The sequence below is a fragment of the Pan troglodytes genome, chromosome 1, assembly GCF_028858775.2.
Source record: "Pan troglodytes isolate AG18354 chromosome 1, NHGRI_mPanTro3-v2.0_pri, whole genome shotgun sequence".
NCBI lineage: Eukaryota > Metazoa > Chordata > Mammalia > Primates > Hominidae > Pan > Pan troglodytes.
Genome location: NC_072398.2, coordinates 109,947,838 through 109,969,354, shown reverse-complemented (window position 1 = coordinate 109,969,354; position 21,517 = coordinate 109,947,838). Strand labels below are relative to the sequence as shown.

The following is a 21,517-nucleotide window of genomic DNA, read 5'->3' as shown; positions in this document are numbered from 1 at the left end:
ATACTAATATGAGGTAAGCACTAAGGTTCTGAGATGGCCGTGGAAGAGATGACAAAGTCCATCACCATGCCTGAGAGTGTCCAATCGTCTCTGCGGGGGCCACATATTTTTGTATTACACTGTATTTGAAATAACAACAACAACAAAAAACCCTTCAAGATTCATAAAATTGGACAACTGTCTTTGTAACACTTCTAGTGGTAAAACCAGTAAGGATGGCTAGTTTGCAACCCATCTGAGCAGCCTCTCTGGTTTCATAGATATGTTTTCTCTCTGACATTGAACGGCTTTCAACTTTAAGCGGAATGCTACATCACAAAGATAAACAGGTTTGAAAGGAACCGGTTTTCCTTGTATTCCTAAACGTTCAAGTCTGCACATTAAAAGACATTATCTGAAGAAGGGTGCACAAGCTTCCTGTTGGCCGCCAGAAGGGTTCTCTGCAGGACACAGATCTAGTACCACAGTCTTAGGGGGAGACCAGACGCGGGGTCTCTGCGCACCTCCCCAAAGGACAATGGCAGGAGGAAAAGGAGAAAGAGACAGACGTCACTTCCTCCGCCAGCTCCGGCAGCGGGTTGATCGGCTGAGTTGGCGGAGGGTGGGGCGGAAGAGCAGACGGGGACTGGGAAAGGCGCTGTCGGTGACATCACGGATAGGGCGATTTCTATGTAGATGAGGCAGCGCAGGGGCTGGTGCTTCGCCACTAAGGAGTTCCCGTGCCGTGGGAGCGGGTTCAGGACCGCTGGTCGGACCTGAGAGTCCCAGCTGTGTGTCAGGGCTAGGAGGGCTCGCGGGTGCGCGGGGAAGTGACCGTGCGTGTAAAGGGTGAGGCGTGTGAGGCTGTGGCGGGGCGGAGGTGTAGGAATTCATACTTACCTGGCAGGGGAGATACCATGATCACGAAGGTGGTTTCCCCAGGGCGAGGCTTATCCATTGCACTCCGGATGTGCTGACCCCTGCGATTTCCCCAAACGTGGGAAACTCGACTGCATAATTTGTGGTAGTGGGGGACTGCGTCCGCGCTTTCCCCTGATTTATTTTCTGGTTTAAAAAATAGACTGTACGTTAATTGTTACTGCTTTTCTTTATTGGCTTGTGTTTCTTTTGGTGCCCTTAAGTATTACTGTTACAGTCAGAACCCTGCAAAATAGGAAGTGGCATGTCGCTGTCTTTCTTGCTGGAGAAGTAAGAAGTGTCAGCCTATCACAGGCTAAACTAGCGCGAAGACTGCATATCTCTTCCCTTTGAACATAAGGCTGCTTATTGCAGAAACTGATCCACGGTCTCCAGCGTTTGGGTTCTCACGCTCTGGGAAGATTTTCGTGTTTTTCTCTAGCCTCCAGAGTCCCCTTTTACACAGCGTCTGCTTCTAACCGCAGCCCCCTCAGGAGTTTGTAGGATTTCTGTGCTAGCGGGGAATGTGTTCTCACCTCACAGAGCCAGGTACAAACTACGCAGACGGGGGCTGTTCTTTGGGATGAAAGCAGGGCCTTTGGGGCTCTTAGTGTCCCCGTTCGTTTGCAGACATAACACGCTTACTTTGCGGAGTGGAACGGCTCTCCCGGAGCCCAGGTGCCCTAACGCAATTCATCGAGGCCCACAGGTCAGAACCGCAGTCTCACCTGTCTTGGCCGAAATGCGCTGCGATCCTCCCTGAAATATAAGGCGGGAAGTTTTATGAGGAGACGGGTCCAGTTTCCCTACTATCTCCTGCCGTTTACATATCTAGTCTTTCTTCAGACTTTATTTAAGCGATAGCTTCTTGTTTAATGTCTCGCTTCTACATCCTACATCCACTGCCAGGCAACATTCTAGATAGCACCCCGACCCATCCTTCCCACCCCCAAGCAGCCCTTTCCTATTTCTGGCGCCAGTGTCCTCCCACGTCCCTCTTTCTTCAAGAACCCCCTTATCACCTTCATGGACAGAAAATACTTAGCTCTCTCTCAACCTGCGGTTTGTACCTGACACGCGTCAGTACCCTGGCAAATTCCTTAATACCCCTCTCAAATGGCACTGTAAATTCATCTCTTTTTAACTCCCAGAAGTATCTAATTGGTTTTGTCCCCGCACTACATGAATAGTAGTATTTCAGTACAGAAGAAAACCCCAGGCCTAGCGATGGCCGTTCTGGGCAATTTGCCAGCCTCTCCCAGGGTGCGTTTTCTGACCTCACCTACTTCTGATCAACTGAGGTCAGGAATTCGAGACCAGCCTGACCAACATTGCGAAACCCCGTCTGTACTAAAAATACCAAAAAAAAAAAAAAAAAATGCCCAGCGTGGTGGTGTATGTCAGTAAGGCTGTAATCCCAACTACTCAGGAGGCTGAGGCAGGAGAATCGCTTGAACCCAGGAGGCAGAGATTGCAGTGAGCTGAGATCCTGCCACTGCATGCAATACAGCCTGGGCAACGGAGTGAGGCTCTGTCTCAAAAAAAAAAAAAAATTTAGCAGGTTAGTAGAAATATAATGCACACGAGAATGGCAACCATGAAGACAATCTGTATTCCAGAATAGTAAGGGAACCTATTCCATTAGGGAGCCAACTGAAAATATAAAATCCCAGTTTACACCCCAGGGTGTGGTGTCACGTGCCTGTAGTCCCAGCTACTCGGGAGGATTAGTAAGGAGGTTTGCTTGAATTCATGAGGTCAAGGCAGAAGTAACCCTGATCGTGCCACTGCACTCCAGCCTGGGGGACAGTGAGACCTTGTCTCAAAAACAAACAAAAAACCCCACAAAACCAAACAACAACAACAATTTGTCACCTCACTCTGAAATGACAGTGGCAAACATCACTTTGCTATTGGAAAACTGAAAGAGAAACACTCCCTCTTGCTATCAACCTGCCCTCTTGCTCCAACGTGTCTGACCAATGGTTTAAAATGCCCAAAAGCTGATGTACTCAATTTATAGTACACTTACCTGTTCTGCACCAGTATTTATTTTTGTGTGGAGGAGATCACCATGCATGGTCCTATAAATGTCTAATGGCATGGAATGATGAAGGGCAGTGTCTTTAAGATATTTGGAGATATATATATATATATACACACACATATATATGTAAATATATATAAATATATATAAAAAATATATATAAATATATAAAATATATATAAATATATATATAATATATATATACATAAATATATAAATATATATAAATATATAAATATATATACATATAAATATATATAAATATACATATATAAATATAAATATATATATATATACACACACACACATATATCTGAAGAAACCCAACATTGGGCGAGTTCCCTCTAACTTTTCACTAGGCATGACCACTGCTCTATTTTATTTGGGGAGGGGATGAGAGCCCCGTCTTAATTTCTTGCTTCCGTCACAGGTACAAGAAGCGCTGCGTACTCTCTGTCTGGCATTGTGGGAGCTTGTGCTGACTTCCTCATCTTGACTCATAAATATATCAGAGCCACCTCTGCCGATTCAGAAAAACAAATCCAACCAGCCTCTATTTCAGACACTTCCTTAGACCCCTAGGAGAGTTATTGTTAACTTCCCCAGACCCCTAGGAGAGTTATTGTTTGGACGCCAGCGGCCGAACCCATCAGACGGGCTAGGCGCGCACGTGCAGTTACCAAAATACAGATGTTTGCTGTGGGAGGGACAGACCATACTGGTGCAGACCTAGGACACAAAAGTGGTCAAAACTCTTTTCCTGTGTTCCCTACTTTGCTCGGTTTCCAGGCCTACTCAGTCTAAAAAGCTGAAAAGAAGAACCGATACTGCGTTGGCCGGGAATCGAACCCGGGTCAACTGCTTGGAAGGCAGCTATGCTCACCACTATACCACCAACGCATCTGAAACACGCTTGCTTCCTTTAGAGTATCAGAACTAAATAATCAGGTTTGTCTTCCCGTTTATTTCTAGGCTAAGCAATTTAGACTGCAGGAAAAACCTACAAGAGGAAAATTAAAAGGAAGCTCTCTGGAATTTCTCCTATTAAAAATTCTGTAGTAGTATCTTGTTTCACAGCTTTAAGAAAAGTCAATTCTAGTTTCCTGGACATTTATTCCACACATGCGCAAAATTACATATGTACAAGACCGTATATGACAGCATTTTTTTTTTCCAAAGAGCAAAGGGCTAGAAATAACCTAAGTGTCTATAATAGGAAGCTGGCTAAACTAATTATGGAAAATCCATACAACGGAATGCTATGTGCCAGAAGAAAGAATGAGGAAGTTCTTCATGTCTAATCTGTAAGTACTTCCAAAATATACTGTTAAATGGAAAAGGCAAAGTGCAGAAAGTGTGTATAGATTACTTCCATTTGTACAAGGGGGAGAGAATGTTTAAATATATATACGTATGTATATATGCATGTACTTGCATTTGCATAAAACGTCTCTAACATAATGAAGAAACTTAACAGCGGTTACTTCATTAGAGAGAAAATAAATGGTAGAGGTGAAAGTCAGGTTTATCAGTTCTGCCCTTTTGTATATTTGAATCCTAAACCATGTAAATATATTACCTTTTCGAAAATCCAGTAATTAAATTGAAAGAAAATACGTTACTGAAGGATATTTATTTCCACTGCAGTGTTAGAAATACATTGTTAACCTTAAAAATAGCTGGTGTTGGCCGAGCATGGTAGCTCACGCCTATAATCCCGTCCCTTTGGTAAGGCAGAGGCGGGTGGATCACCTGAGGTCAGGAGTTCGAGACCGGCCTCACCAACATGGTGAACCCCGTCTCTACTACAAATACAAAATTAGCCGGGCGTGGTAGCGCAGGCCTGTAATCCCAGCTACTTGGGAGGCTGAGGCAGGAGAATCGCTTGAACCCGGGAGGCGGAGGTTGCAGTGAGCCGAGATCGCGCCACTGCACTCCAGCCTGGGGCAACGACAGCGAAACTCCGTCTCAACAACAACAAAAACAGCTGGTGATAAAATAGTATTATTGCATACTTCCACTTTGTTTCAAAACCTAGATATTGAGTGGTCTTCGGGTGATAGAATGGTGAGCGATTTCTTTATTTGTGTTTTTCTACATTTTCTGTATTTCAGTTTTCAGTGGGATGGGGAAGATTGACTAGCAGATAATGTTTATTTAAAAGATCTGAGAGAAAGCAGTAAAAGGAAGTACTACTCTTTCCCTGACCGGGAATCGAACCCGGGCCGCGGCGGTGAGAGCGCCGAATCCTAACCACTAGACCACCAGGGAGGATGCTAAACCTTCCCGGTTGCAGCTATATGATTCTACTAAGTGCTGCTGTTCGTGCCTGTAACTGCTAAACACTGAAGCCAAAGTGGCCAGATTGCTTGAGCTCACTAGTTCGAGACCAGCCTGGGCAAAGTGGCAAACCCGGGCTCTATCAAAAGCACAAAAAAATTAGCCGGGCGTGGTGGCGCTTGCCTGTAGTCCCATCTACCCGAGAGGCCGGATCGCTTGAGCCTGGTAGGCGGAGGTTGCAGCGAGCCTTGATCGTGCCACTGCACTCCAACTTGATGACAGGGCCAGAGCCTTCCTCAAAAAAAAAAAAAAAAAATTACATGATTCTAACTAAAAGTTTATTTCCACTTATTCTTTTTCATATTATTTTTCACTGCCTAGATTCTGAGATTCTTGCATACTGGGCCTTTCCTATGTTGGGGCTTCTTCCCGGTACTTCTTTCCTGCAGTAGAAAACATTGTGAAAGAATTCTCCAGCCCAGCTCTCAGAGCCTAGGGAGCATCGTGTACACGTGATTACAGTCCCCAAGACCAGAGACCAATGTCCGGAGAGAGGAGGGTGAGACAGAGAGGAAGCTCACCTCCTTGTAGTTGCAGTGATTTCCGGAATTGTGAACATTAGAAAAGTAGAGACCCAGCTACGTCTTTGCCAAAAACAACCAGGAACTTTTCCTTAAGGAACATAAAAGACGTCATGCGAGTAACACTAGGAGATCCTGGGCCCACTGTACCTTTTTTCATGTCGTGTGAATTGTAGGCCAAACTGTTAAAACAAATATTACAGACGAGTGAAAATCACTCAGCCTAGAGGTACTTGGTGCTCAGCAGGATCTGAGCTCAACTCACTAGTGGGAGACTAAGAGAAACTCAGGGCCTTTAACCTTTAAAAATTACGAGGTCCCGGGCGCGGTGGCTAATGCCTGTAATCCCAGCACTTTGCGAGGCCGAGGCGGGTGGATCACGAGGTCAAGAGATCGAGATCATTCTGGCCAACATAGTGAAACCCCGTCTCTACTAAAAATACAAAAAGTAGCCGGCCTGGTGGCGGGCGCCTGTAGTCCCAGCTACTCGGGAGGCTGAGGCAGGAGAATCGTTTGAACCCGGGAGGCGGAGGTTGCAGTGAGCGGAGATTGCGCCATTGCACTCCAGCCTGGGCATCAAGAGTGAAACTTTGTCTCAAAAAAAAAAAAAAAAAATTATGAGGAAGCCGGGCGCGGTGGCTCAGACGCCTGTAATCCCAGGACTTTGGGAGGCTGAGGCGGGTGGATTACCTGAGGTCAGAAGTTCGAGACCAACCTGGCCAACATGGTGAAATCCTGTCTCTACTAAAAATACAAAATTAGCCAGGCGTGCTGGCGCTTGCCTGTAATCCCAGCTACTCGGGAGGCTAAGGCAGGAGACTCGCTTTAACCCAGGAGACGGAGGTTGCAGTGAGCCGAGATCACGCCATTGCACCCCAGCCTGGGCAACAAGAGCAACACAAAATAAAAATTGCGAGGAAGGAAAAGAGGGAGTGAAGAGAAAGAAAACTGGGGTGCATGCATTAATGTGTTGCAAGCTAACTTTATGAGCGAGAAAAGAAAGCAAATGCGGGCTGGATACAGTGGCTCAAGCTTGTAATCCCAGCACTTTGGGAGGCTGAGGCAGGTGGATTGCTTTGAGCTTAGGAGTTTGAAACCAGTCCGGGCAGCAGGGTGAAATCCTGTCTGTACCAAAAATTACAAAAAAAAAGAAAAAAAAGAAAGAAAGAAATCTTAGTGAATTGTGTTTGCCATATTGTACTTTCAGCTTTTCTGTAAGCTTGAAGTTTTAAAAAATAAAAGGTTAAGAAAAAAATGAAACAAAAGCCTCCCGTTCTGGTCTTTTTTGGTCAGATGACCCCAAGTGATGAATTCTGTGCCCATGAGTTCAAGCAGAAATTTTTAAAAGCAACCCCACTCCCCAAACACACTCTTACATCAGAAAATATTTTTGATAATGAATTTAAAAACTGAAAGATTGAATCATCAAAGGTGTGTGTATATCAGCAAGGCCTGACAGAAAAAAAAAATGGATGGTGAGATACAGAGTTTGGGGGGATTATCATAGTTGTTGTTTTGAGACACGGTCCCACTTTGTTGCCCAGACTGTAGTGCAGTGCTGAGCTCCTACCTCAGCCTCCTGAGTAGCTGGGACTACAGGTTCCGGCCACCACACTCAGCTAATTTTGTGTCTGTGGTAGCGGAGATACTAGGCCTCACCATATTGCCCAGGTTGGTCTTAAACTCTTGGGCTCAAGCCATCCTCCCGCCTCGGCCTCCCAAAGTGCTGGGATTACAGGCATAAGCCACGAAGCCTGGTCTTGTTTTGCTTTCAAAGTATCAATGTTAAAACGTTGTTCAAGAAACGTTGTTTAAATCTTCCACTCATCCAGTCTCCACTTTTCTATGGGTTTAAATGCCATAAAATAGGAAGACGAGTAACTAAATGCTAGACATTTATTTTCACAAAGACAACAAGAATCCTGTTGTCATGTCACCAAGGAGCCTAACAGAGCCCACTTCCTTTTACTCCAGCTGTTTTCACTGGACCAAGGCTGAAAAACAAAAAGCATCTAACCTTCAGAACAACATCTCGGGATCTTACCCAGAATGGGGACAAGGCAGCAGAATTTATTTTTCTATGTTGCAGAGGAAATCAGCCTCCTGTTTTGGTCAACAGTACTTTTTCATCAATTATTCTGCCACCTGCTGGTAATTTTTTGTTAAGAAAGGACCGAGGAAGGACAGACAGTATGAGCTATGGGAGCTAGCCACTTGTCTCAACATCAAATTACCAGAAGGAATCTGGTCAAAGCACCAAGACAGGATTACGCCTCCTCTTCTTGCCCGTAATGCATACCTAAAGTGGATGAGGAAGGAGTGTGGCTCATTTGCTTCACTCTGAGTTCTATTTTCCTTTTTTTTTTTTTTTGAGACAGAGTCTTGCTCTGTCACCCAGGCTGGACTGCAGTGGCGTGATCTCAGCTCACTGCAACCTCCACCCCTGGGTTAAAGCGATTCTCCTGCCTCAGCCCCCTGAGTAGCTGGGACTACAGATGCCCATCACCATGGCCAGCTAATTTTTGTATTTTTAGTAGAGACGAGATTTCACCATATTGGCCAGGCTGGTCTTGCACTCCTGACCTCAGGTGATCTGCCAGCCTCAGCCTCCCAAAGTGCTGGGATTACAGGCATGAGCCACCGCACCTGGCCTATTTTCCTTTTTAAAAACATTTACAGATCATGTGCCAGACGAGGTATTGAAAATCTAAAAATACACCTAAGCTGGGTGTTGTGGCTCATGCCTGTAATCCCAGCTACTTGGGAGGCTGAGGCACAAGAATCGCTTGAACCCCGGAGGTGGAGGATAGGGTGAGCTGAGATCATGCCACTGCACTCTAGGCTGGTGATAGTGCGAGACTCTGTCTCCAAACAACAGCAAAACACTTAAAGAGCTGAAAATCTAGTGTAAAACCAAATAAACAAGTGAATAAAAGAGAATGGATCAGGGAGGATTGAGTAGATGTGATCTTCCCTCATCCTCCTCCCTGGACATTATATATAAGACAACCCTAAGAAGACTGAAATGTGGAGAGAAGGAGGTAGACCAGCTAGGAGCCCCAGAAACAAAGGCAGGACACAATGCTGATTTCTGTGGACTTTCCTTTTGCCTCATATACGCCATAGTTGGAGCTAAAGAAACCAGCAACCTGGAAATCCCAATAGGAGCAGCCTAAAAATTCCCTAACAAAAGCCTGTTCTCTCTAGCCAAAGGATCAGGAATGAGGCAGTCTAGCAAAACAGAAAACTTTTAGACAATAATTGCACTATTCCAGCCAAATGCCACAGAAACAAACTGTGGCTTGTCCTCTCCTATTCTGGCAAAGACTGAATGGGGTGCCTAGACTTCCACCACCAGCAAGTCTATTAGGAATCATCCCTCTCTTTCCTGTTGGGGTGGTAGCAGAAGAAACTTAATAGAGAGTCAGGACTTTCACCCAAACTCAGTGAGTGGTAATGAGGCTACCCCCTAAGGAAAGAATCAGTGAACTGAAAGAACAGTAGAAATTACTCAATCTGGGTCAGGCGCAATGGCTCACGCCTGTAATCCCAGCACTTTGGGAGGCCAAGGTGGGTGGATCACTTGAGGTCAGGCGTTCAAGACCAGCCTGGCCAATGCCTGTAATCCCAACTACTCTGGAGGCAGAGGAGAATCGTTTGAACCTGGGAGGCAGAGGTTGCAGTGAGCCAAGATCGTGCCATTGCACTCCAGCCTGAGTGACAGAGTGAGACTCTATATAAAAAATAAATAGATAAAGCTGGGCATGGTGGCTCAAACCTGTAATCCCAGCATTTTGGGAGGCCAAGGCAGGTGGATCACCTGAGGTCAGCAGTTCAAGACCAGCCTGGCCAAAACGGTGAAACCCCACCTCTACTAAAAATACAAAAAATTAGCTGGGCATGGTGGTGGGTGCCTATAATCCCAGCTACTAGGGAGGCTGAGACAGGAGAATCACTTGAACCTGGGAGGCGGAGGTTGCAGCGAGCCGAGATCACGCCACCGCACTCCAGCCTGGGTGACAGAGTAAGACCTTGTCTCAAAAGTAAATAGATAAGTAAATAAAGCTAATTACAAAAAAAAGAAAGAAAAGAAAAAGAACTACCTTTAGGAAGTTATTGTAAGGGCCTTCAGAAAAGAAAAAAAAACTTTTTTGTTTTTGTTTTTTGAGACGGAGTTTTGCTCTTGTTGCCCAGGCTGGAGTGCAATCTTGACTCACTGCAACCTCCACCTCCCAGGTTCAAGCTATTCTCTTGCCTCAGCCTCCCGAGTAACTGGGATTACAGGCATGCGCCACCACACCTGGCTAATTTTGTATTATTAGTAGAGACGGGGTTTCTCCTTGTTGGTCAGGCTGGTCTCAAACTCCTGACCTCAGTTGATCTGCCTGCCTCGACCCCCCAAAATGCTGGGATTACAGGCGTGAGCCACCACGCCCAGCCAAAAAGAACTATCTTAAATGAGCCTACAATACCTCCAAACAAGTTAATTCAGCCCCTCTCCCCACCTTGCCATGACATTGGACAATACTGAGATCTCTATCCTTTGCTTATCATGGTAGAAAAATTGATCTCAGTAAACACGAAATGTGGGCTTCCAGATGAGATATTTTTAAAAGTTAAAACTAAATTAACAAACAAGATTGGACATGGTGGCTCATATCTATAATTCCAGCACTTTGGGAGGCCAAGGTGGGTGGATAGCTTGAGCCCAGGTGTTCCAGACCAGCCCAGGCAACATGGCAAGACTCCATCTCTACCAAAATATACGAAAATTAGCCCGGCATGTGCCTGTAGTCCCAGCTGACTCAAGAGGCCAAGGTGGAAGGATCACCTCAGCCCTGGAGGTTGAGGTTACAGTGAGACATGGTCATGTCACTGCACTCCAGCCTGGTGATGAAGTGAGACCATTTCTCAAAAAAAAAAAAAAATTAGCTGGGTATGGTGTGTGTTCCTAGTAGTTCCCGCTACTGAGCTATGCTTGTGCCACTGTACTCCAGTCTGGGCAACAACAAAATAAACAAATAGATAATAAAGAGAATCCTGGGTTTGGAGAGTGGCTCCACCAGATACTAGCTTATGTCCCAGGTCAAGTCACTTAACCAAAATAAGAACTGGTTTAAAAAAAAATAAAAGACTGCTACAGTCCCATTTAACTCTAAAATTCTCTGAGTCTTGCCCTGAATCCTTTATTAGACTATTGTGAGAATCAAACAAGATACTGTGTATCAAAGCACTGAGAGCCAAGACAACACATTTTTATAGTACATACTTTTAGACAGACATGGGCGGGTTCAAGATCTTGCTCTACTTACAAAATCTGTGACCTCAGGCAAATTACTTCACTTCTGAGCCTGACTGAACCAACACCGAGTCACAAGGTTATTGAGAGAATTAAATGAAACAATCTAACCTCAAATACTTTCTAGAACAACATGACAGATGACCTTATAAATATCACTGACATAATTATATAAAAGACTTGGTTCATTATAGGTGCTCAATAAATGGCAATTACTTAAAAAGTCACTTGGAACTCTAACATGCTATACAATTTCTTTTTTTTTTTTTTTTTGAGATGGAGTCTCACTTTGTCGCCCAGGCTGGAGTGCAGTGGCGAGATCTCGGCTCACTGCAAGCTCCGCCTCCCAGGTTCACGCCATTCTCCTGCCTCAGCCTCCCAAGTAGCTGGGACTATAGGCGCCCGCCACCACACCCGGCTAATTTTTTGTATTTTTAGTAGAGACGGGGTTTCACCGTGTTAGCCAGGATGGTCTCAATCTCCTGACTTTGTGATTTGCCTGCCTCAGCCTCCCAAAGTGGTGGGATTACAGGCGTGAGCCACCGCACCCAGCCTTTTTTTTTTTTTTTTTTTTTAAAGAGAGATGGGGTCTCACTACAATGCCCGGGGTGATCTTCTTGAATTCCTGGCCTCAAGTGATCTTCCCATTTCAGCCTCCCAAAGTGCTGGGATTACAGGCATGAGCCACCACACCTGGCTTACAATTGTTAATTGATTCTTATTGATCTATGACTTGGGGCAGTCTTCAAACTCTTAATTTGCCTCTAAATTCCTTAGGGAAAAAATTGAAAGGGAAAAGGGTGCCTATAATCCCAGCACTTTGGGAGGCCGAGGTAGGCGGACTGCTTGAGCAGGAGTTTGAGACCAGCCTGGCCAACATGGTGAAACCCCATCTCTACCAAAAATACAAAAATTACCTAGGCGTGGTGGAGCACATCTGTAGTCCCAGCTACTCGGGAGGCTGAGGTGGGAGAATCACTTGAGCCTGGGATGCGGAGGTTTCAGTGAGCCAAGTGACACTGCATTCCAACCTGGTTGAGAGTGAGACCCTATGTGGAAAAAAAAAGAGAGAGAGAAAGGAAAATGGGTAAGGGTAAAAGGGAAGTTTACAGAGTAGAGGTGAGAGGAGTGATTAAAAGGACCAAGAAGGGGCTTTGTTCTGCATTAAGAACTATGAGTCTTCATGTTCTAAATGTTTGTCAGGCCAGAGGTTAAAGAAAAGAGAAATGCAATCAGTGTCTTGTCTCTGACTGGTAACAAAGTGCTGAGGGCACTTCCCTCCCTGAAACTGCTGGCTTTATTCTGTCACCTGCAGTAAAGCAAACAAACAACAATCACCACTTGGTTTCCTGTTGGCACTGGGACTGAAGAGGGTAGAGAAGGGGCAGATAAAGATGATCCAACTTGCAAAACTCTTTGACTGTGCCCTACTTTGCTGTTCCTCCTTGGCCCACCCCTTTTCCCAAACCTCACAAGTGTTTTTATACCCTGATTTTAGGACAAGAGTTTACAAAATTTCTTTCTTCTTAGACCCAAGAACTGGGAAAGGAGAATCGGGGCAGGTTTTTATCAGAATACCAGGTTACAAGGTGAAAGGTCGTAAACAACTGTGTCCAGGAGGACTCCACTTCACAACATGCCTTGGCTACAGGCCTGGTAGGCAGCAGCTGCTGCCAAAGCTAAATAATTTTTTGGCATTTAAAGGAACCCAGGCATAACACAGAGCAACGCAGTCTGTAGTGAGCTCTGCAAATGGGAAGATACAAGGAAACCAGAGCCCAGAAGAGAAACTTAGAACGAGAGAATTGTCATAGGATTTTTTAAAACTCGGCAATTCAGTACTTCAGAGATGTGCCCAAATAAATATCAAATAAATTGAAAGGGAAAAGGGTGCCTATAATCCCAGCACTTTGGGAGGCCGAGGTAGGCGGACTGCTTGAGCAGGAGTTTGAGACCAGCCTGGCCAACATGGTGAAACCCCATCTCTACCAAAAATACAAAAATTACCTAGGCGTGGTGAAGCACATCTGTAGTCCCAGCTACTCGGGAGGCTGAGGTGGGAGAATCACTTGAGCCTGGGATGCGGAGGTTTCAGTGAGCCAAGTGACACTGCATTCCAACCTGGTTGAGAGTTGGATGTCTTAAGATGTCCCATATTACCACCACCCTGATCCATCACTAGCCACCATCTTTCCTATTCCCTCAAAATGTATGTAGTTAAGATTTAACAATATTTAACAATATTGACTATGTAGTTAACAATATTGATTCATATATTTGTCAGCATTTTGATGTTTGATAGTTACACTTTCATACCCATCAAACTAAACGTTCTCCCAGAAGCCACAATTTTGAACTTTTAAAATTACTTCAGTCAGGCCAGGCACGGTGGCTCACGCCTGTAATCCCAGCACTTTGGGAGGCCAAGGCGGGTGGATCACCTGAGGTCAGGAGTTCAAGACCATCTTGGGCAACATGGTGAAACCCCGTCTCTACTAAAAATACAAAAATTAGCTGGGCGTGGTGATGCATGCCTGTAATGCCAGGTACTCAGGAGGCTGAGGCGGAGAATCGCTCTAACCCAGGAGGCAGAGGTTGCAGTGAGCTGGGGTCAGGCCACTGCACTCCAGCCTAGGCAACAGAGCAAGATTCCACCTTAAAAAAAAAATTACTTCAGTCAGAGTTCCACCTCCTCTGCTCCCAGTAACTCAATCAATATTGTTAACCAACTGAAAACACCTCAAGCCTAGCTGGTTAAGTTTCTAGAACAGGGTGCCGCCTCAAACACACCCTAAGGATCAACATGTTCCTGGGGTTTAATGCATGTGTGTGTTTTCCAAGAGACTCATGATGCCTATTCTTGAGCTTGCTTAATATTGGGGTTGAGTTGTAACTCTCGTTAGCCTTAGGGTGTCAATCCAGCTAGGCTGTCTGAGGAAGGAAGAAGGCTCTTTAACAGCAATGAATAGGTTTTTTTTTTTTTTTTTGCTGATTGGGTAGGGTTTCAATATACTTGAATGCTTCTTAATTACCTCCCCATCTCAATCTTGGGACATTATCTTCCTCTTTCCAGCACAAGGAATTAAATAATAATCTTCTGATACCCCAGCACAGATATAGGAAGGGTCTATGAATCAAATAAAAGGAGGAAGAATCCCTGCACTTTTGCATACAGGTTTTTCCTATTACATTTAAGAGTAAGTTCTCAGTACTCAGCTCCTAAAGCATCTCACAGCCAGCAGGGGAAAATCCATCTGACAGCTGGCCAAACGAAACCAACAAAGAATGAAGACAGAGGGTAGGGTCTCTTCTGGCTTGAATTTATAGTGCTCTGTTGACCGATCTTTCTTCTCTTTTCCTTCTTACTGTTTTCTAAATCGTTTAGGGAAAAACCTTTGAAAATATTTTTTAAAATTGTTCCTTCAAACAGGTGTGTGGCCATCTCTCCACTGAAAATTTGGATATAAACAAGAGGACTTTCTCACTTTTAACCAGATTTATGGATGTACATTTGATTTAGTGAGTTGGGAGAGGGGATGGAGACAAGAAAGAGTGAACATAACTGGAAAAAAGTGAAAAGAGTGAAGCATCCTTTTTTTCCTCCTTTTCCTTTTCCTCCAGAAGCAGGTAGGAAGTGGGAGATAATGAGCGCCTGGACACACCTCACTAAAGAGGTAATGAGGTAAATGGGGAACATAGACAAAGTGTTCCCCAACTTTGCAGGTAGAAATTGAAGAGATGACAGGATAAGCAACAGGATGTAAACACGCCCCTCCTATTTCCGTTCCACAGAACAGAGAGAACAGAAGAGAGGGTACAAGCTGGGGGTGGGTGACGAACAGCACAGGCACGCAGCCCCCAGCCCTAGGCCCAAGGGATTGGAATAGGAAGGAGAAGACATCAGTCCTACACACACAATGAGGCCTGAAAGTTCTCCTTTCCCTCAGAGACGGTGGTGTTTTTTATACTTAATAGGGATGCGGGGCAAGAGAAGGACAAAGGGCTGTTCCTGAACAGTAACACCAAGCATTCTGCGCTCCACAGCCCCAAACCTGAAAGTATTCTTGGAGCTATGGGATTTTCACACACTTGCTATTTATGAGCCAGGAATAACGACAGGCTCTAAAGTAACTGCACTGGCTAAGACTAGGCATGAAATTCCCTCATAAGCACATTTTCCTTTTACCTCAAAACACCGCTCTCAGACCAGAAACGTCCACACCCGCCCTCCGATGGCCTGTCGCCCTGGCTAGGTTTTAGGGTCAATGGGATCCTCCTTCCACTGGACCCGGGAGAAGACGCTCAACAGCCCCCTCCTTCCCCTCCTTCCTCTCCTTCCCCCCTCCCTGCGCCGCTCCAGAGCGCCACAACCATTTTCCCCGCCAGGAGCACACCGTGTCCACGCGCCACAGCGATCTCACTGATTGGTCGGGCTCCTGGTAAACAAGGACCGGGCAGCCAATGGGAGGGATGTGCACGAGGGCAGCACGAGCCTCCGGGCCAGCGCTCGCGTGGCTCTTCTGGCCCGGGCTACTATATAGAGACGTTTCCGCCTCCTGCTTGAAACTAACCCCTCTTTTTCTCCAAAGGAGTGCTTGTGGAGATCGGATCTTTTCTCCAGCAATTGGGGGAAAGAAGGCTTTTTCTCTGAATTCGCTTAGTGTAACCAGCGGCGTATATTTTTTAGGCGCCTTTTCGAAAACCTAGTAGTTAATATTCATTTGTTTAAATCTTATTTTATTTTTAAGCTCAAACTGCTTAAGAATACCTTAATTCCTTAGAGTGAAATAATTTTTTGCAAAGGAGTTTCCTCAATTTGGAGCTTTTTTTTTTCTTCCACCGTCATTTCTAACTCTTAAAACCAACTCAGTTCCATCATGGTGATGTTCAAGAAGATCAAGTCTTTTGAGGTGGTCTTTAACGACCCTGAAAAGGTGTACGGCAGTGGCGAGAAGGTGGCTGGCCGGGTGATAGTGGAGGTGTGTGAAGTTACTCGTGTCAAAGCCGTTAGGATCCTGGCTTGCGGAGTGGCTAAAGTGCTTTGGATGCAGGGATCCCAGCAGTGCAAACAGACTTCGGAGTACCTGCGCTATGAAGACACGCTTCTTCTGGAAGACCAGCCAACAGGTAAGCGGCCCAATTCATTGTTGGAGGGTGAAAGCTGATTAGAGAAGAGAATTGAATACACAAAACCTGTACGAAATGTTTTAAGTTGCTCAGTTTGAGTGGTTTGAATTACGTGTTGTTGCTTCCTTTTTTCTGTTTTAATTTGCAGACATTCTCCGCCCCCCCCACCAAAAAAAAAAAAGGGTGATTTGTACAATTTTGTATGGTGCTGTGGTCCTAAAGGGGATCCTGAGGGGCGTTGCCTCGGGTAGTTAAAGTCTTATGTGTGCATAAGTTGCTTATTCTTTGTCTACTTCTTGTTTGAGATGTTAGTAGAGAACTGTCCTGGGTGAATCTTTCAGTATTGCAGGGCTTGGCAACTTGCTGCCCGACAAAATACATCAGAATTTCTCTTTAAGAACAATATGGGATGGATTAAAAAATATATATATGGGATGAAATTGGGGGTACTTCAATACCTTGCATGCCACCCAAGCATTCCTTATCACACAGATGAGTGTTAGTCAAGTTGACTCAAAGGATAGGATTTAGATATTTTGATTTTTAGACAGGTGTTCTTTAGATGCTAAACTAATGCAGTAGAAGAGATTTAGAAGCCTGTTTCTTGGTACAAATCTTAAATCTTCTTAGAGTCTACAGTGAAGGCTTCTTGAATCCTCTTAATTTATTATTGTGTTTTGCTAAGTTACCAATTACAGCACACCCTTCTAAACTTTTGAGTGTTCCTGTGTTCGGCTTGTGGCCAATTGTTAATTTAAACATCACGGAGTTTCTAAGGCAAGGAGATGTTAGCAGTATGTCTGATTGTCTAAACAGCTATCCAGGACCATCCTCTTGCTCCTTGTTTTCTTTTGCTTTGCAATGGGAAGTGACTCCCTGATTTTGCTGCCTGCTAGATAATTTCTCAGCTGAATTCTTCTCTTGCTTAAACAAAATCGGAGTAATTTTCTTTCAGATGGTGATGAAATTTAACCTAAAACTATTTTTCCTTTCACTTTCTTATTATTCCTTTTTTTTTTTTTTTTGGTGTGGTGGAGAGGAGGAGGAGAGTGATTCCTAGTCTCTCTTATTTTTCTGAATGTTTAGATTTAAAAAATATTTACCCATAACTTCTTGGGATCTCTGCTCCATTCCCACCCTACTGCCTCTCCTGTAGGCTTCTATGACATAGAAGAGCAACTTTTGGTTCACCTGCATTGTAGTTGCTGACTTCAGGACCTTTAGAGAATGTTTAAATTCAGTGGGATATGCTTGGATGGTTCAGAGCAGCCTTACAATACATTTTAAAAATATCACACCCACAGAAATTCTATTTTGCCCGCAAAATTTGCATTGATCTAGTTCCCACTCTGTGTTGCCATTCCTAGTGATCCTCCTCCCTACCTCTCCCATTATGGTAGAAAAAAACTCTGTGTCCTGGCTACATCAAAATCTGTTGGGGTGGATCTTGGACTCAGCACCCAGGGATTCTGATAAGGTAAGTTTGAGAATCCATATTTTTTCAAGGTTTACAGGTGATTCTGACAAGTAACTTGGTTGCAACCCACAGATTAAGTACATTTTTTTTTACCTTCAGGTGTGTGTATGAGGTCTTTCTAAATTTAAGAAATTTCCATAACAAATGTAACCTTAGTCATTCCAGTGTTTAACGCTTCTGACTCAAGGAATTTTAAAATTGCTAACGTAAGAGATATAGAATATAATGTCATTTCTTCTGTTTATCTGGGTGCAATATGTCTGCATTGACCCTTTAGAAGGGCTTCATATATTTAGATGATATAATAAATTCTCCACCTCTCCTTTTCCCTTTTCTTCTGTTTTTTCTTCTGTTTTCTTCTCTTTTTCCTTAAATGTCATTCATACATGTTGTTTTTTGACCCTTTATCTATATACGTCTGCAATGATTTTAGAGTAAAAAACTGCAAGGCGTGATTTGAATAAGGATATAAGAAATTTTACATCATTTTCTTTATATTGTGTTCACAGTCCATAGTTACATGCTTCCTTTCTTGATGTCTCAGTTCGAATGCCTAAATTTGAACTATTAATTTTCCTTCCACCCTTTCCTGATTTTCCTGTTTTTGTTTCCCCCCCTTTCTCTGCAAATGACTTGAAACCAAAAGGTCTTCTTTTCTTTCTTTGTCAGCCTACCATATGTGTAGTATTTTGGACAGATCACTGAACTAGGAGCCAGAAGACCAGAATTCTTCTCCAGGTCTGTTATTAATTGGTTTGGTGACCTTGTAGGAGAGCCACTGTTTTGGTCCTCCATTTTCTGATGTTCATTGTTCATGGTCACAGAGCCAATTAGAGTTGAGACTAGAATTCCTTTCTTCTGGTGTCCAGTGCCTCATTCACTGTCCACATTGCTTCCATCTCGTGTACAAATGCGCTTATGTGCACAAAACCTCTTATAACATCCTCAAGTGCTTATTGTTAATGCGTACATGAGGAAGGAATCGTGTATTTTCATTTATGTGTTTATTCTAATGCCCATACCCTACCGCTGTACCTGGCATGATGCCTTGGTATCTAATAGGCACACAATAAATACTTGTTCAGTCGAACAATTATTTTTAGCCATTTTCTTATTTTGGACAACTGTGGTACTCCTAGACATTTTAAAAATAGTATTTGCAGGAGTCATGCGTACCTTACATTTGGGGAAAAACCAAATTTTTCCCTTCCCCAGATGTTTCATTTAAACTTGTAATTTTGAATTTCTTTGTGTGTGGGGTTTCTTTCTTTCTTTTTCTGATCACTTCTGCAATTTATAAAGGTCACTTTGACTTTGGAATCTCACTTCAAAGGCACTGCCATCCACCCCCTGCCTCTCACTCAAGTTTGCTTCCACTGCTTCCTATATTACTGTATTACTAGGCCAGCAATTTCTGTTATTTTGTCCAGAATAGCCACACCTTATTATAATTTCATCATTTTGGGGACTAGTCATTTTTGGAATACTATTTTTAAAATTAGAGTTAACTAAGTTTATATTTATTTTGATAATTTTTTTTGAGATTTTTTTCATTGAGTTGGATATTGCAAACTTGTACTGGATTGAGAGAATATGTACATTTAGTAAAGTATATTTGCTTTTTTTTTTTTGAACCAAGAGAGTCCCCTGAACACCCTACTGACAAAAACTAAAGGTGAAATATGATGAATAAATATTTGAGAGAATCACATGGTGTTGAGTTGTCTCTGCCACATGATTTTGATCCTTGAGGGCCAGGTCTGTGCTACACACATTTCTTCTCTGTACTACAGAACTTGTCTGGCATGTGCCCCAAATTCGGAGTCAACTGAGCAGCAGGTCTTAGTCACAGCATCTATGACTCCTGCTTTCCCACCTTTAGAACATTCTATAGGAGAGGCTGATGGTGAGTTGGAGTGTGTTTCTATGTTCTTTTTTCCTTTGAAGAGATAGGATCAGTTGAAAGCTGACACCACCCACAGACTTTTTTTGCTATCTCTTTTAATTAATTAAGGAGTGGCTGAAATTTTCCTCTTTGTTGACTTATGCATTGGCGGGAACTTTAAAATTCATCTAGTCTTTCTGTCCATCCCATGCTGGATCTGATGTTTACAACATTCTAGTCAAGAGGTACCATATTTTCTCTCTTCTTGAACATCTCTTGTGGTAGACAGCTCTCCACAGCAGTTTATTCCATCTTTGGCCAGCTCTAATTCTTAGAAAGATCTTCTTATATTCAGCTGTAATCCATCTCCTCATGACTTGTCCTCATTGACATCTACTCAGAAATTTGTCTCAGAGTCCTGAGACCTGTGCAGGTGATAGGGACCCAAAGAGATGCTTGTCTGTAGACTTTACGGAGCTGACACCCAGCTCTCCATAAAAGGAGTCAAACCCAGTGAGGAGCATGTCTGGGGTGATTGCTCAGGTAAAGCATCTTAGCCCTACTTGTTTCATACCTCCCTGCACAGGTGGGCACTGGTGGGAGAATAACATTTATCAAGCAGTGTTTCCCTAACCTCTCTTATGATAAGAATAGCTCAGGTGTTCTCATGGAGATTCTGATTCAGTGCATCTGGAATGTCATCTGGGAATTTGTGTGTTCAAGAAATAGCCAGGTGATTCTTACATTAGGAAAGTTTTAGAATCACTGCAGAGTGAATCTGGGAAATCAAAGTGTTTGTTTTTGTTTGTTTGTTTTTTGAGAGTATTAGAGACAGGTTGCTTTGGCTAGATCCTGTGGTCATTTTTCCCCCTTGGAAATGCCTCCTACTTGCTGGCCTCACTTAGTACAGAGAAGAGAGCTACTATGGTATAAGGTTAGTAAAGTTGTTTGTTTTGTCTTAAAAGAAATTTGCGAAATCCAGCATTTTCAGACTTCTGTTTGTGTTGTATGACTTTGTTGTAAGCCTCCTTATTCCTCCATTAGAATGTTACCTGAGATGTTAGAATGCATAGGAGTTCCACAGCCTTTTTGGTGTCCACTAAAGAATTCTGTCCTCAGCCGTTGCAAATGGTGCTTCCTTTGAGGATTTCTGCTTCATTAGCTCATGAACACATATTTGGTGTCGGCAGTTTCCCTCAGATGTGTTAGTGTGGAGAGATATAAAGGTCACTCATTTCTGGTGGTCCTGCTTTTGGGGTTTCTGGGCTGCTGCAGCAAATGAAATAAGGAAAGGAAAATAAAGGAGGAATCTAGGGCTTCTTGAGCAGAACAAAACAATCTGCAAGAAGGGGCACAGGATTGCTCCTCTCACAAAGACACTTGATAATACTGTCCTTGATAGGAAGAAGGAAGTGGCTTCAGATCTGAAAGGATATGCTCATAGGCTTGAGACGGGACAAACTGCATCACTGGTAGTGGTAGGAGGTTTGCCGTAGATCTGTTTTTTCTCCTGTCTTTCTTTTTTGAGGAGAATATTATCTGTATGGCAGAACATACATTGTGGTCTTAAAAAGGAGAGTAAAGCCAAGAAAGGGGGATGATAAAGCCATAGCTTGGAATAAGAAAAGCAAAGGAATTATTGTATTAATTTGTGTATGTAAATACATAGGTTTCCATGTAATTCACTGGTAGGATCACTAGCCCTTGGCACTAACATTTGCTATCTTTGTAGCTCTGCTGTCTTAGTGGTGTATTGGGGGAGCATTGTGGTGTGTTGTCACACTTAATTTGTGTGCTTCCCTTGGCATCATGTGGTAGCAAGTACAGGGTATTCTACTCTTCCAGATGTGTGGGAATCATTGACCAAGTAGAAAATATGGTCCTGCTCCCAAGGAGCTGACATCATCATGGAGACAAGACAGAT

General features: G+C 43.7%; 3 non-coding genes across 3 annotated transcripts; 1 reads left to right on the top strand and 2 right to left on the bottom strand.

The window, feature by feature from the left end:
- The first annotated feature begins 871 nt into the window (after positions 1-871).
- On the top strand, positions 872-1,035 carry LOC112207586 (U1 spliceosomal RNA). The gene has a single exon (XR_002942022.1). It is a non-coding gene; the product is annotated as a U1 spliceosomal RNA (small nuclear RNA).
- A 2,737-nt stretch (positions 1,036-3,772) lies between these two features.
- TRNAG-UCC (transfer RNA glycine (anticodon UCC)) lies at positions 3,773-3,844 on the bottom strand. Its single transcript has one exon. It is a non-coding gene; the product is annotated as a tRNA-Gly (tRNA).
- Positions 3,845-5,143: 1,299 nt separating this feature from the next.
- TRNAE-CUC (transfer RNA glutamic acid (anticodon CUC)) lies at positions 5,144-5,215 on the bottom strand. Its single transcript has one exon. It is a non-coding gene; the product is annotated as a tRNA-Glu (tRNA).
- Positions 5,216-21,517: the final 16,302 nt, after the last annotated feature.